General features: G+C 42.1%; 1 long non-coding RNA gene across 1 annotated transcript; it reads right to left on the bottom strand.

Annotated features, from left to right (window-relative positions):
- LOC138424404 (uncharacterized) lies at positions 1-12,643 on the bottom strand. The gene is made up of 2 exons (XR_011250785.1): positions 12,467-12,643; positions 1-1,396 (listed from the first exon to the last, which is right to left on the bottom strand). It is a non-coding gene; the product is annotated as an uncharacterized lncRNA (long non-coding RNA).
- Positions 12,644-13,230: the final 587 nt, after the last annotated feature.

The raw sequence follows: 13,230 nt of genomic DNA, 5'->3' as shown, positions 1-13,230 counted from the left end.
AACATCTCTCCATGACCTGTTTTTATTTTTATTCCCGAGAAGCTGTGTCCCAGCTTCATGTCCCAGATGAGAACTCAGAACTGAGTTTTTATCATCAGTATTCCTTGATAAATGAGTGGATTTATTATATAGAAAAGTAACATTTCAGAAATACAATATGTCTTGATCTTAAATGTGAAGACTAAGTGCAAGATTTTTTAATCATAAATTTGGTATCCATAGTTACTTTAGATATGCCAGAATCTAAGCATGGGATTTAAGTTTTATATTTTGAATAATAATAACAACAGTATCTATTTTCTGCACAGTAAAGCAGAACTGAATACAAGACTTTTATTTTTAACCACTGAGGCCATCCCTTCTTTCTAAATTCTTTGCTTGGTCATCTTCCCTAGACATCTCTTTCTGTTTATGCCAAATGCTTCTTGATCCAAGTAATATTCAGTTCAGTTCAGTTAAGTCACTCAGTCGTGTCTGACTCTTTGCAACCCCATGAATCGCAGCACGCCAGGCCTCCCTGTCCATCACCAACTCCCAGAGTTCACTCAAACTCACGTCCATCGAGTCGGTGATGCCATCCAGCCATCTCATCCTCTGTCGTCCCCTTCTCCTCCTGCCCCCAATCTCTCCCAGCATCAGAGTCTTTTCCAATGAGTCAACTCTTCGCATGAGATGGCCAAAGTACTGGAGTTTCAGCTTTAGCATCGTTCCTTCCAAAGAAATCCCAGGGCTGATCTCCTTCAGAATGGACTGGTAGGATCTCCTTGTAGTCCAAGGGACTCTCAAGAGTCTTCTCCAACAGCCCAGTTCAAAAGCATCAACTCTTCTGTGCTCAGCTTTCTTCACAGTCCAACTCTCACATCCACACATGACCACTAGAAAAACTATAGCCTTGACTAAACAGACCTTTGTTGGCAAAGTAATGTCTCTGCTTTTCAATATGCTATCTATGTTGGTCATAACTTTCCTTCCAAGGAGTAAGCGTCTTTTAATTTCATGGCTGCAATCACCATCTGCAGTGATTTTGGAGCCCAAAAAGATAAAGTCTGACACTGTTTCCACTGTTTCTCCATCCATTTCCCATGGAGTGATGGGACAAGATGCCATGATCTTCATTTTCTGAATGTTGAGCTTTAAGCCAACTTTTTCACTCTCCTCTTTCACTTTCATCAAGAGGCTTTTTAGTTCCTCTTCACTTTCTGCCATAAGGGTGGTGTCATCTGCATATCTGAGGTTATTTATATTTCTCCTGGCAATCTTGATTCCAGTTTGTGCTTCTTCCAGCTCAGCATTTCTCATGAAGTACTCTGCATAGAAGTTAAATAAGCGGGGTGACAATATACAGCCTTGATGTACTCCTTTTCCTATTTAGCTGTTGCCAAATTACATCAGAATCCTATTGAATTAAAATAATAGAGTAAATAAGAGATTGGGAATATTTCATTGTGGTCAGCGTGGAATTTTTGTTGTTTTTAATAAGAGAATATACAAAAGGAAATGCAAATTAAATGAAACCAATTTCTAATTTGGTAAGATTAAAACCATAGGGGGAATCCAGTTATAAAGAAAAGAAAGGAGGGTTGGATGGAGTAAGAAAAAAACTTACAAACTGTCAAGTAGTTTTCATGAACTGTATATCTCAAAAGCTCTGCCCTTGTTCCCTCCTGAAGTTTGAAACAGGACTTTGCAAATGCATTTACTATACCCATTTTAACATCAAGAAAAATTTTCCATCAGTGTTTTCTTGCTACTTTAAAAATCATAAGATGTTATGGGTTTATAAAAAGATAGCAGGATATATTCAACAATGCTTTCTTTTAGGAACCTTCCAACTGTATTTTAATAATTAACTCATAGATCAAAATGACCGCTCAAATCAATCAGACTTTCTGGTAAGTTAGTCCCTGAAAACTGTCCATAAAACACAACAAAACCTTGGCAAAACCTCATCGCTCTTGGTACTCTTCAGAGGTTTTTATACCTACTAGTCTATGTTAGTTTCTAAGAGACATTTGAAATAAAGCTAAATGTCAGTTTGGTGCTGAGCTTGGAGTACATGGGAGTGCACGGTCACTTAAGATGCATGGCATGTCATTCAGGTCCCTTGGACGTGTGCTAGAGGTAGATTTAGCCTTGTAGAGACTAATGTGTTCACGCCATCACTGACTCTGTGTTGTTGTATACCAAATGAACAGCTGAAAATACACCCTTGATGACCAGACTAAAGCAAGAGTAAACACATTAAAGCTATTGGACTTTACAAATGAGACTGCTGCTCTTCTTTTCCTTTTGGTTAAACTCATTTTACATTCTGATGCCTATGCTGGAATTTTCTAATTTCTCAATGCTTCTGGGTTGGAGTGGCCGTTAAGTTGGGATTCCACATAGAAAGCAGAAAAAAACAGTTCATGGCCTGAGGATAAGGTAAAAGCATAACAGAAGCAAGAAATAGGAGGTATCGAGAATTTGGGTGCTTTCATTTGGAACAGGAATAAGCCTAGCTTAAACTCAAAATGAGATAACTTTTTAAAATGTATGCAATAAAAATTGTTTAGGGTTAACACAACTTTCACCCAGCTTTATACCACAATAACAAAGTATATAACTGGTATTAGGTGATAAAGTTAGATTAGCTATACACACATGTAAACTCCAGCAACATGACATGACACACTTCTGGGAAACTGTTCAGTAGAGAATATCCATCTGCAAAGGTTTTCACAAGATGCAGGAAGGAACAGTGTGGAATTTAGAGATGAATAAATATATACACACACCCATGCACACCTGTAATACTATGTTTAGGTAAAATGCTTAGATGTGAACAGCACCTGAAACTTAGAAGAACAACAATAAAAATTAATCACCAGATTACTAAATTTGTAATTGGGTATAACAAAGCAGGAAAAAAAATGTGGCTTTGGATTATTTTTATCCTTTTCATTAAAAATAATATTTGATAGCCAAATTAGAACATGCAGTCTGAAAAATCTTATCTTCCACTCCTTTCTCTGGATAGAAAGTTTCTAACATAAAATGAAGGATGTGATTACAGATTCTGGGACAGGCATTTGTTATCTGGATTAGAGTAAGAACTAGTGGACGTTTCCAACATCAACCACAGATCCAAGGAAATAGGAATTAAGAATTACAAAACCCCACCTTCACTTCAGTGATTATATTCTCTCTCTTTCCTTCCATTTTTAGAAATACAGTGGTGACAATCTATTCAGATTTTTGAGGTAACAGCAACAGATCCTGGTAGTTTAAGCAGAAAGGGGACTTTAAGGATTTTAGTGGTGCCTCATGGAGTCCGGGTAGCTCAAACATTAAAGAATCTGTCCTCAACGCGGGAGACCTGGGATCTTCCCTGGGTTGGGAAGATCCTCTGGAGAAGGGCATGGCAACCTACTCCAGTATTCTTACCTGGAGAATTCCATGGACAGAGGAGCCTGGTGGGCTACAGTCCATGGAGTCGCAGAGTCGGACACGACTGAGCAACTAACACTTTCACTTTCATGGAATTCAAGGGCTTTGAGTATTTAAGTGAGGCCTCAGGAACAATTCACACTCAAGACTCCACTCAAGACTCAAAAACTTTCAAGGAGTCTCCAGGGCCTTCCTCTTCCAGCTCTCACAGGTTAACTTGTATTGCACTAGGCCATCCACAGTAAACAGTAAACTGTGAAACTGGATAAACTGTGCTAAGCAGCTGTGTTCAGACACTGGGCAACACTGGACTACAGGGAGTACAAGATAGCATCCTTGGGCGAAGCAGTCACAAACTGTCTCATGATCACCTCAGCTCTCTGCGAGCAGACACTTTTCTGACTGTGGCACAGCAACCTGGAATACAAGGGGAGATGGACTGAAGTGAAGATAAAGGATGCGGCTGGAGTCTATGGAGAGCTTAACAGAGAGGGAGACTTGGAAGTCTATGTGTGGGCCCCTCATGAGCCCTTAGCTGAGGGCTCACTGGATATGCACAGGGGCCAGAATCCAAGGCTCAGCCGGAAGTGGCTGCTGTGGGGCTGAGAGTGGAACAGAGACACTGTAAATGAGTGTTGTGGGGAATATCAAGTTCTGGCCAAAACAGAGTGGAGGGACATCCAGTGAAGACACTTAGGCTGTGTATGAGAGGTAAGGACAACTCTCTCAAAGAAGGCCCATTTCAGATCTAGCCTGCTGCTACTGCTGCTAAGTCGCTTCAGTCGTGTCCGACTCTGTGCGACCCCACAGACGGCAGCCCACCAGGCTCCGCTGTCCCTGGAGTTCTCCAGGCAAGAACACTGGAGTGGGTTGCCATTTCCTTCTTCAATGCATGAAAGTGAAAAGTGAAAGTGAAGTCGCTCAGTCATGTCTGATTCTTCGCGACCCCATGGACTGCAGCCTACCAGGCCCCTCCGTCCATGGGATTTTCCAGGCAAGAGTACTGGAGTGGGGTGCCATTGCCTTCTCCAGACCTAACTAAGCCTAAATTCAAGTGTTGACAGGATCCACAAGAGAAAATGGGGAAGCTGAGTGACAACTAACTGAAGCTTCTTGGGAACACCTCAGGCTTTTACAGACTTGCTGAGACAAACTATAACATGTTCCCCCTGCTACTCCCATCAAAAAAAAAAAAAAAGACTTAAAAAAAGATCAAGATGACTAGATAGTAACTGAACTACTTACTAGAACAAAAATCAAACATCAAAACTCTTCAGGGAAAAACAGTAGAATCCAGAATATTTACAGATTTTCAACATAACACTTGCCTAGTACAATATAAACCTGAGAAACTATTAGACATGCAAAGAAACAGGAAAATGTGAATGAGAGTCAATAAAAAACAGCTGCCAATGGTAGTTAACTTGCAGAAGCCTAGATATTGATCTTGGTAGATTTTATAGCAGCAATAATAAATATGATCAAAGAATTTAAGGCCACTATGGTCTTAATAAGAAAATAGATAAAATAGAGAAGTGGAAAATTAAAAAATTCTGGTACAGTTAAACAAAAAACTGGAATGAAAATGTCACTGAATTGGCTTAACAGAACTTGGAGATGGCAAAGAAGGAGTGAGTGAAGTTGATCAATACAAATTACCTGATCTGAAGAAAAGAAGAAAAAAGATTAAAGGAAAATTAACGGAACACATTTTACAAAGACATGTAGGAGACTATAAAACAGTGTACGTTATATGTTACTCAAATACCAGAAAGAGTCAAGAGTGAGGATGGGACAGAAAAATAACTGAAGAAACAGTGACCATGAATTCTCAAATTTTATGAAAAACATCAGTGTATGAAACAAGCAATATCAGCAAACCACAATGAAGCAAAATACAAATAAAGCACACCCCACCAAGAATTATCTGACTCAAAATGTCAATAGTACCAAGGTGGAGAAGCCTAGCTCTAAAGCAATCAATTAAAAAAATTAATTTCAAAAATAAGAATGAGCAATAGCTAAGACAGCAATCCAGGAAATTAAATAATAAGCTAGTGATTACTCACTTAAAAGAAGGCAAGAAAGGGTCCACAGAGATGCAAAGTAGAAAGTACACTTAAAACCAATCATAAAAATTATATTAAATAAAAATGGACTAAACACTCGCTAATGTGGAAAGTCTTTCTTTTTTTAATGCTGCTGATATTTAAAAACTAGATATTTGCATGGGAAATGAATTTCAAATGCTTTCTCACTCACTCTGAATAAAAATTTAAATTGGAGATGGATCATAGACCTAAATGTAAATCCTAAAACCATAGAGCTTCTGGAAGAAAACATAGGGGAAGATCTCCTTCACTTTAGAGTAGGTAAAGGTTTCTTGGGTGAGGCACAAAAAGCATAAACCATAAAAGAAAAACTGTGTAGAAATACACAATTGTACAAACACTTTTGAGAACTGTTTGGCATTTCATAGAAAACCCTGGTCGCTCAGTGGTAAAGAATCCACCTGCAATGGAGGAGACTTGGGTTCGATGACTAGGTCAGGAAGATCCCCTGGAGGAGGGCATGGCAACCCACTCCAGTATTCTTGCTGGGAAAATCCCACAAACAAAGGAGTCTGGCTGGCTATGGTCCATGGGGTCACAGAGTCAGACACGACTGAAGCGACTAAGCACGCATGCACCCTGCTGCTGCTGCTGCTAAGTCGCTTCAGTTGTGTCCGACTCTGTGCAACCCCATAGAGGGCAGCCCACTAAGCTCCTCTGTCCCTGGGATTCTCCAGGCAAGAATACTGGAGTGGGTTGCCATTGCCTTCTCCATGCATGCACCCTATGACCCTGCAATTCCATTCTTAGGTGTTTACAGAGGGAAATGAAAATGTAAATACACTCAAAATCTAATACAAAGATCTTTATAGCAGTCATTCATAATCTCCCCAAACTAGAAACAACCCAAATGGATAGCCAAATTGCCATTCACTCACGTAAAGGAATAATACTCAACAATTAAAAGAAATTTCTGACACACAAAACATGGATTAATGTCAAGCACATTATGCTTAATCAAAGAAGCAAGACTTCAAATAATACATACTACATGAATACATATATATGAAATCCCAAATAGGCAAGACTAAATCTATAGTGATAGAGACCAGGAAGTGGTTGCTCTGTAGTGGGGGTGGCATAGGGGTAGGGATTAGAAAGTGGCATTAGAAACCTTTCTGGGATGATCTATATCTTGTTTTAGGTGATGGCTGTACGGATGTATAAAACTGTCTAAAGTTATTGAACTGAGCCCTTAAGTTCTATACATTTTATTGTATGTTAATTGCACCACTATAAAAACTTTCATTGACAATAGCATCAAAATATACAAAATACTTAGGAATAAATCTAATGAAATATATGCAAGATTGTAACCTTTTTACCAACTTCAGAATATTGCTGAGAGAAATTAAAGGAAATCTGAATAAATGGAGAGATAGACCACATTCATAAACTGGTGGACTTGATACTATGAAAATATCCTTTCCCCCCATTTTTTATATTTAATACAATTCTTATCAAAAGCCTGGAAAACTCTTTCATAGAAACTGACAAGCTGATTCCAAACTTTTCATGAAAATTCAAAGGTCATATAATAGCCAAAACAACATTGTGAAAGAATAAAGTTGGAGTATCTATATTAACAGATTTTAAGACCTAGTGGACTTCCCTGGTGGTCCAGTGGTTAAGAATCTGCCTACCAATGCAAGAGACACAAGTTCAAGCCCTGGTCCGGGAAGACCAGGAGCATAACAAATACCAAGGAGCAACCAGATCACGGCATCCAGCCCCATCACTTCGTGGCAAATAGATGGGGAAACAAAGGAAACAGTGAGAGACTATTTTGAGGGGGCTCCAAAATCACTGCAGATGGTGACTGCAGCGATGAAATTAAAAGATGCTTGCTCCTTGGGAGAAAAGCTATGAGCAACCTGCTGCTGCTGCTGCTAAGTCACTTCAGTCATGTCCGACTCTGTGCGACCCCATAGACAGCCCACCAGGCTCCCCTATCCCCGGGATTCTCCAGGCAAGAACACTGGAGTGGGTTGCCATTTCCTTCTTCAATGCATGAAAGTGGAAAGTGAAAAGTGAAAGTGAAGTCGCTCAGTCATGTCTGACTCTTCGAGACCCCATGGACTGCAGCCTACCAGGCTCCTCCATCCATGGGATTTTCCAGGCAAGAGTACTGGAGTTGGGTGCCATCGCCTTCTCTGATGAGCAACCCAGACAGCATATTAAAAAGCAGAGGCATTACCCTGCCAACAAATGTCCGTCTAGTCAAAGCTATGGCTTTTCCAGTAGTCATGTATGGATGTGAAAGTTGGACTCTAAAGAAAGCTGAGCCCTGAAGAATTGATGCTTTTGAACTGTTGAAGAAGACTATTGAGAGTCCCTTGGACTGCAAGGACATCAAACCAGTCAACCCTCAAGGAAATCAGTCCTGAATATTCATTGGAAGCACTGATGCTGAAGCTGAAACTCCAATACTTTGGCCATCTGATTTGAAGAACTGACTCATTGGAAAAACCTTGATGCTGGGAAAGATTGAAGTCAGGAGGAGAAGGGGACGACAGAGGATGAGATGGCTGGATGGAATCACTGAATCAATGAACCTAAGTTTGAGCAAGCTCCGGGAGTTGGTGATGGACAGGGAAGCCTGGCGTGCTGCTCCATGTCCAAAGAGTTGGACATGGCTGAGTGACTGAACTGAACTGCAGGGGCAACTAAGCCTCAGTGAGCCGCAACTGCTGAGCCCATGCACGGCAACTACTAAAGCCATTGTGCCCTGGAGCCCGTGCTCCAGTTCCACAATGAGAGGAGCCACCACAGTGAGAAACCCAAGCACCACAACTAGACAGTAACTTTGCTCACCACAACTAGAGAAAACAGCAATGAAGACCCAGTACAGCCAAATAAAAATTTTTAACTAAAAAAATAATAAAAACTTTAGTATACAGCCAGAGTAATCAAGATAGTATGGCAGTGACGGAAAGGCAGATTTACAGAGCTATGGAACTGAATTAGAGTTCAGGAAAAAAAAAATCAATATATATATCTCCCACTGATTTTTCCCTTGTTCCTCTGCAAAGAACAAACTACTTGCTTCCAATCTCTGTCTTCCTGCTGGTAATCTTTCTAGACTCTGGCCCTGGGGGTAGCAGCAACATCTTCTCCATTGTGCCCTTCACTGTTTACAACCATTCTTTAGAACCACATGGTGATTTAATGAAATTTCCCAGGTACTGAGTACCCACTTCCTCTGGGATCCTTCCCATCTCCTACTTCAGTGAATTCTTGCAAAAGTACTACAAGCCAGGCACACTTATTACCTCCCTGCCACATAAAGGCAAATGAGGCTCAGAGAGAAGGTAACCTAGCTAGTAAGAGGTGGCACTAAGATTTAAATTCAGGTCTGTGCGACTCCAAAGCTGACACTGGTATTTCTCTCAGAGGAGACTTTTCAAGTCCAGACCCTGTTTATTCTCCACTTTCAGCATCCTTACCAAAGGACCCTCCAGATTCTTTTACTTCCTTTAAGGTTGGGAATTCACTCTTTCCTGAAGCAGCCTTCTCTCTCTCTGGTTTTCTCTGATCCTGCACTAAAATTTCTCTCCCTGCTACTACCCCCCCACTATCTTGGTCCTGCTTTCCACACTCACTCTGGCTATTTTCTCTGCCACAAGGCTTTCTCTTCTCCAGGTTGATGGCCCCAGCATCTTTAAATCATCATCTGATTCTGAAGAGAATGAGAATTATTAGTACTATCCCTCTTTATAGATGAGGAAATAGAGACCCAGAAAAAGCAAAGTACACTTTCCAGGTACTGGAGAGTGCTGAGATGAAGGCAGGTGGGCCAACATGGACCTAGGGTAACTGAGAAATAAAGGGCCAGGTGGAAGAAGATTGGTGTGCAAGGCGTGGGGTGGAGGTTGGGGGTGGGAGCAGGCAGTGCTGGGCTTCACTTGCAGTTTGAAACCAAACCCCAGAAGCTGTTGACCCCCAAATGTCAAATTTACCCTTTTGCCCTCCTGCCCACCTGGGATGGGGGAGCCTGGTAGGCTGCCGCCTATGGGGTCACACAGAGTCAGAAATGAGTGACGTGATTTAGCAGCAGCAGCAGCAGCCACCTAGTACAGACGCCAGCCTGGGGTTGGCATCCATAGGAACCCTTGCTGCCTCCTGTGAGTGGAAGTGAAGCCCTAAGAGCCGTAGGTCCACCAGCCCCGCCCTAGGTCAGCCATGGAAAGGGGACTGGCCCTGGCAAAGGGTTTATCTGAATATGCGCCTTTTCTGTTTCTGTAAACTACTGCCCTTCCACAAGCTGAAGACCTCAGCTCTGGATCTTTCCCCAGGGATTATAGTCTTAGCCTCGCTGACAATCCACCAAGAGTTCAGTGTAAACTGTGGGCTTTGTGTGATAATGATGTGTCACTGTGATGACACCCAGTATAATACATGGACTGTTCTGGTGGAGAATGTTCCTGGTGGAGGAGCGTGTACGTTTGTGGGGGCAGAGAGTTTATGGAAATCTCTATACTTTCTTTTCAGTTTTTCTGTGAAACTAAGACTGCTCTAAAAATGAAATTTATTATTATTTTTTAATAGCTTTATTTTCTTGGGCTCCAAAATCACTGTGGATGATGACAGCAGCCATGAAATTAAAAAGATGCTTGTTCCCTGGAAGAAAAGCTATCACAAACCTAGACAGCATATTAAAAAATAAAGACATTACTTTGCCGACAAAGGTCTGAATAGTCAATGGAAAACCAGTCCGAATATGGTTTTTCCAGTAGTCATGTATGGATGTGAGAGTTGGACCATAAAGAAGGCTAAGTGTTGAAGAATTGATGCTTTCGAACTATGGTGCTGGAGAAGACCCTTGAGAGTCCCTTGGACAGCAAGGAGATCAAACCAATCAATCCTAAAGGAAATCAACCCTGAATATTCATTGGAAAGGCTGATGCTGTAGTTGAAACTACAATACTTTGGCCACCTGATGCAAAGAACTGACTCATTTAGAAAAGAACCTTATGCTGAGAAAGACTGAAGTCAGGAGAAGGGGATAATGGAGGATGAGATGGTTGAATGGCATCATCGACTCAGTGGATATGAGTTTGAGCAAACTCTGGGAGATGGTGAAGGACAGGGAAGCCTGGCATGCTGCAATCCATGGGGTCACAAAGAGCTGACATGACTTAGTGACTGAACAACAAATATCAAAATTTCCCAGATTTATATCTCCATAGTTGAAGACAATGCTTAGACTTAGATTGCTTAGCCTTAGTTCTAAATTCTTTGAGAGGAACTGCAATTGCCCAGTAATGTCAAGTTGACCACTGGGCTGTCTCCAGGGAGCTGGGATCTTAGGACTGGGGGAATCCTCATGGTATGAGTCACACTGTACTGACCATGCAGATGGAGTTAGTGGAGAAGACATTTCTCAGAGGTAGAAATTCTCCAGGAGGTTGTTCAACAGACAAAATAATAACTGCCTGTCCATTTGCTTTTGAATTTAAGGCTGAGAAATCAAAGTTTTAATTTTTACATATATAATGCTTTTTAAGATTTTACTTCATTTTTATGTTAAGGGTCACTAAAGGAAAGAGAAACAAAATGTGCAGAAATTTTTAAAGATTCATATTAAAAGAGATTCAATAACAAAAGTGAGGTTGTTACTTTCCTCCTCCTCATAGTCATTGACCTGAGACAGGTTTGATTATCACTTGACCTTTTGAACACCAAGTTTATCACTTATGGTTTCTTAAAAGTTCTTTTCCTGAAAACTTGAGACATTTCATTCCATTTTAAAGAAATTACAGCAATCCCAGGGCACAGAATGGCAAGACCTGGGTCCAGAGCACTGGTCATTTCATTGTGAATTTACCAAAACCTAGAGATTTTCTGGCTTCTCATTTATGAAGAGGGCAGAGTGAATGATATTATCATCAAACCCTGAAACTACTTTGTGCGAAGTTCATAAAGCAAACCTCCTCGGATGACACAGGGAGTAACATGAACGGCAAACAGATGAGGCCTTGACATCTTTTCTCCCAAATGAGATGAGCCGGCTTCACAGTGAGATGCGTAAGGACTCCTCAGGGCTCCCTCCCTGACCTCTGTCCCCCTGCCACCACAGACCCACTGCCCTACCTGGTAGACCAGCACCAGAGAGGAGTGCCCACTGCATTCCTGTGGGCTTCTTGCAGCCTGGGTGCTGGTCCCCAGCACAATCCACACTGGAGCCCCAGAGCTCCCAAGCCATGAACCAGCCGTTTCCTCTCTACCCCACAGGAATGTTTATGTTCTTACAGCTTCCCACTCACCATGAGCACAACCCACTCCGGGCAGGTAAACTGTTCCCATGTCCCTAGTCAGGTTCCCCTCAGCTGTGAGGAACTGACCCCTGGACCCACTACATCCCAAGATGTGGTTATGACACACCCCCAAAGCCTAGAAGAATATCAGCCCAGGCCTGCCGCTTCAGCTTGCGGCCTTGGCCTTTAGCCTCAGGGATCAGCATGGAAGCTGCAGATCCAAACAGTGTAGATGGAACCACTGATGAAGGAGAAGGAGGCATTCTTTTTTTTTTTTTTTTTAATGAGGCCAGAACAGCCCACAGGAGCCCAGTAGACAGTCCCTGTGAAACAGGAGGGAAGCGGGCAGGGCACAACCTTTAAAAGAATAACACAGCCCTTGAAAATATGGCATAAACTGGCTAAAGCCGACTAGGCCCAAGATGGCGGAAGGTTCACCTCCCCACAGACCTTGAGCCTTACTCACTGTAATACATTAGCACAAGCTAAATAACACACCACCAACACCAGAACATCTCTGAGGCCGACCATAACAGGTCAAAAAGTGGGCAGTGGCCCAAATCCTGAAAATCTCTGCTCCTTCCCCAAAGACTTGAAATAATCCTCCCACTGTCGTTAGCATAAGAAATGACACAGCCCACAAAAACTAGCCTCCAGGGGTGCTCTTACCTTTTGAGACAGTCTGGGTTCTGTCTTTGCAGTATGTTTCTCCCAGGGCCGCTCTCACTTTCCAAGACGATCCCAGATCCTGGGGCATTGAGATGGAGCACACTCTGTCTGTCGACTATGTATCTCTTTTAATAAATCCACTTCTTCCCTATCAGTTTGTCTCTCACTGAACTCTTTCTGCGAACAAAGAACCTGAGCTTCAGTAAGTCCTGACTCAAGGGGAGCAATTTTGACTAAAAGACAAGTGCATTCAAGTCCCAGTCAGAGTTGCTTGGTTTCACCTGGAGCCTACTGCCTCGGATTTGTTCACAAGCCTCAGCTGTGGGAGAAAGAGGGTGGGGAAGAAGGGCCTGGCGGCTCAGCGGTGAGCCCAGTCTTTGACCTTGAACCCCACCAGCTTTTCCCCATGACATTTTCTGACCTTGCTTTTTTGCCTTTACCTAAATTTGTTAATGGACTTCTCTGGTGGCTTAGACGGTAAAGAATCTACCTGCAATGTGGGAGATCTGGGCTTGATCCCTGGGTTGGGAAGATCCCCTGGAGGAGGGCATGCAACCCACTCCAGTATTCTTGCCTGGAGAATCCCATGGACAGAGGAGCCTGGCAGGCTACATAGCCTTTGCTATATGGGGTTGCAAAGAGTCAGACACAGCTGAGCAACTAAGCACAATACAAAAACAAATTTGTTAATATATTGTTAAAACATTTGTTATAAAAATAATTCATCCTTGTTGTTGAGAATGAAGTGATAAAAGGTACTTTAA

Source organism: Ovis canadensis, chromosome 1 (assembly GCF_042477335.2).
Source record: "Ovis canadensis isolate MfBH-ARS-UI-01 breed Bighorn chromosome 1, ARS-UI_OviCan_v2, whole genome shotgun sequence".
NCBI lineage: Eukaryota > Metazoa > Chordata > Mammalia > Artiodactyla > Bovidae > Ovis > Ovis canadensis.
The sequence above is the reverse complement of the archived record's forward strand: the minus strand, read 5'-3'. Positions and strand labels throughout refer to the sequence as shown.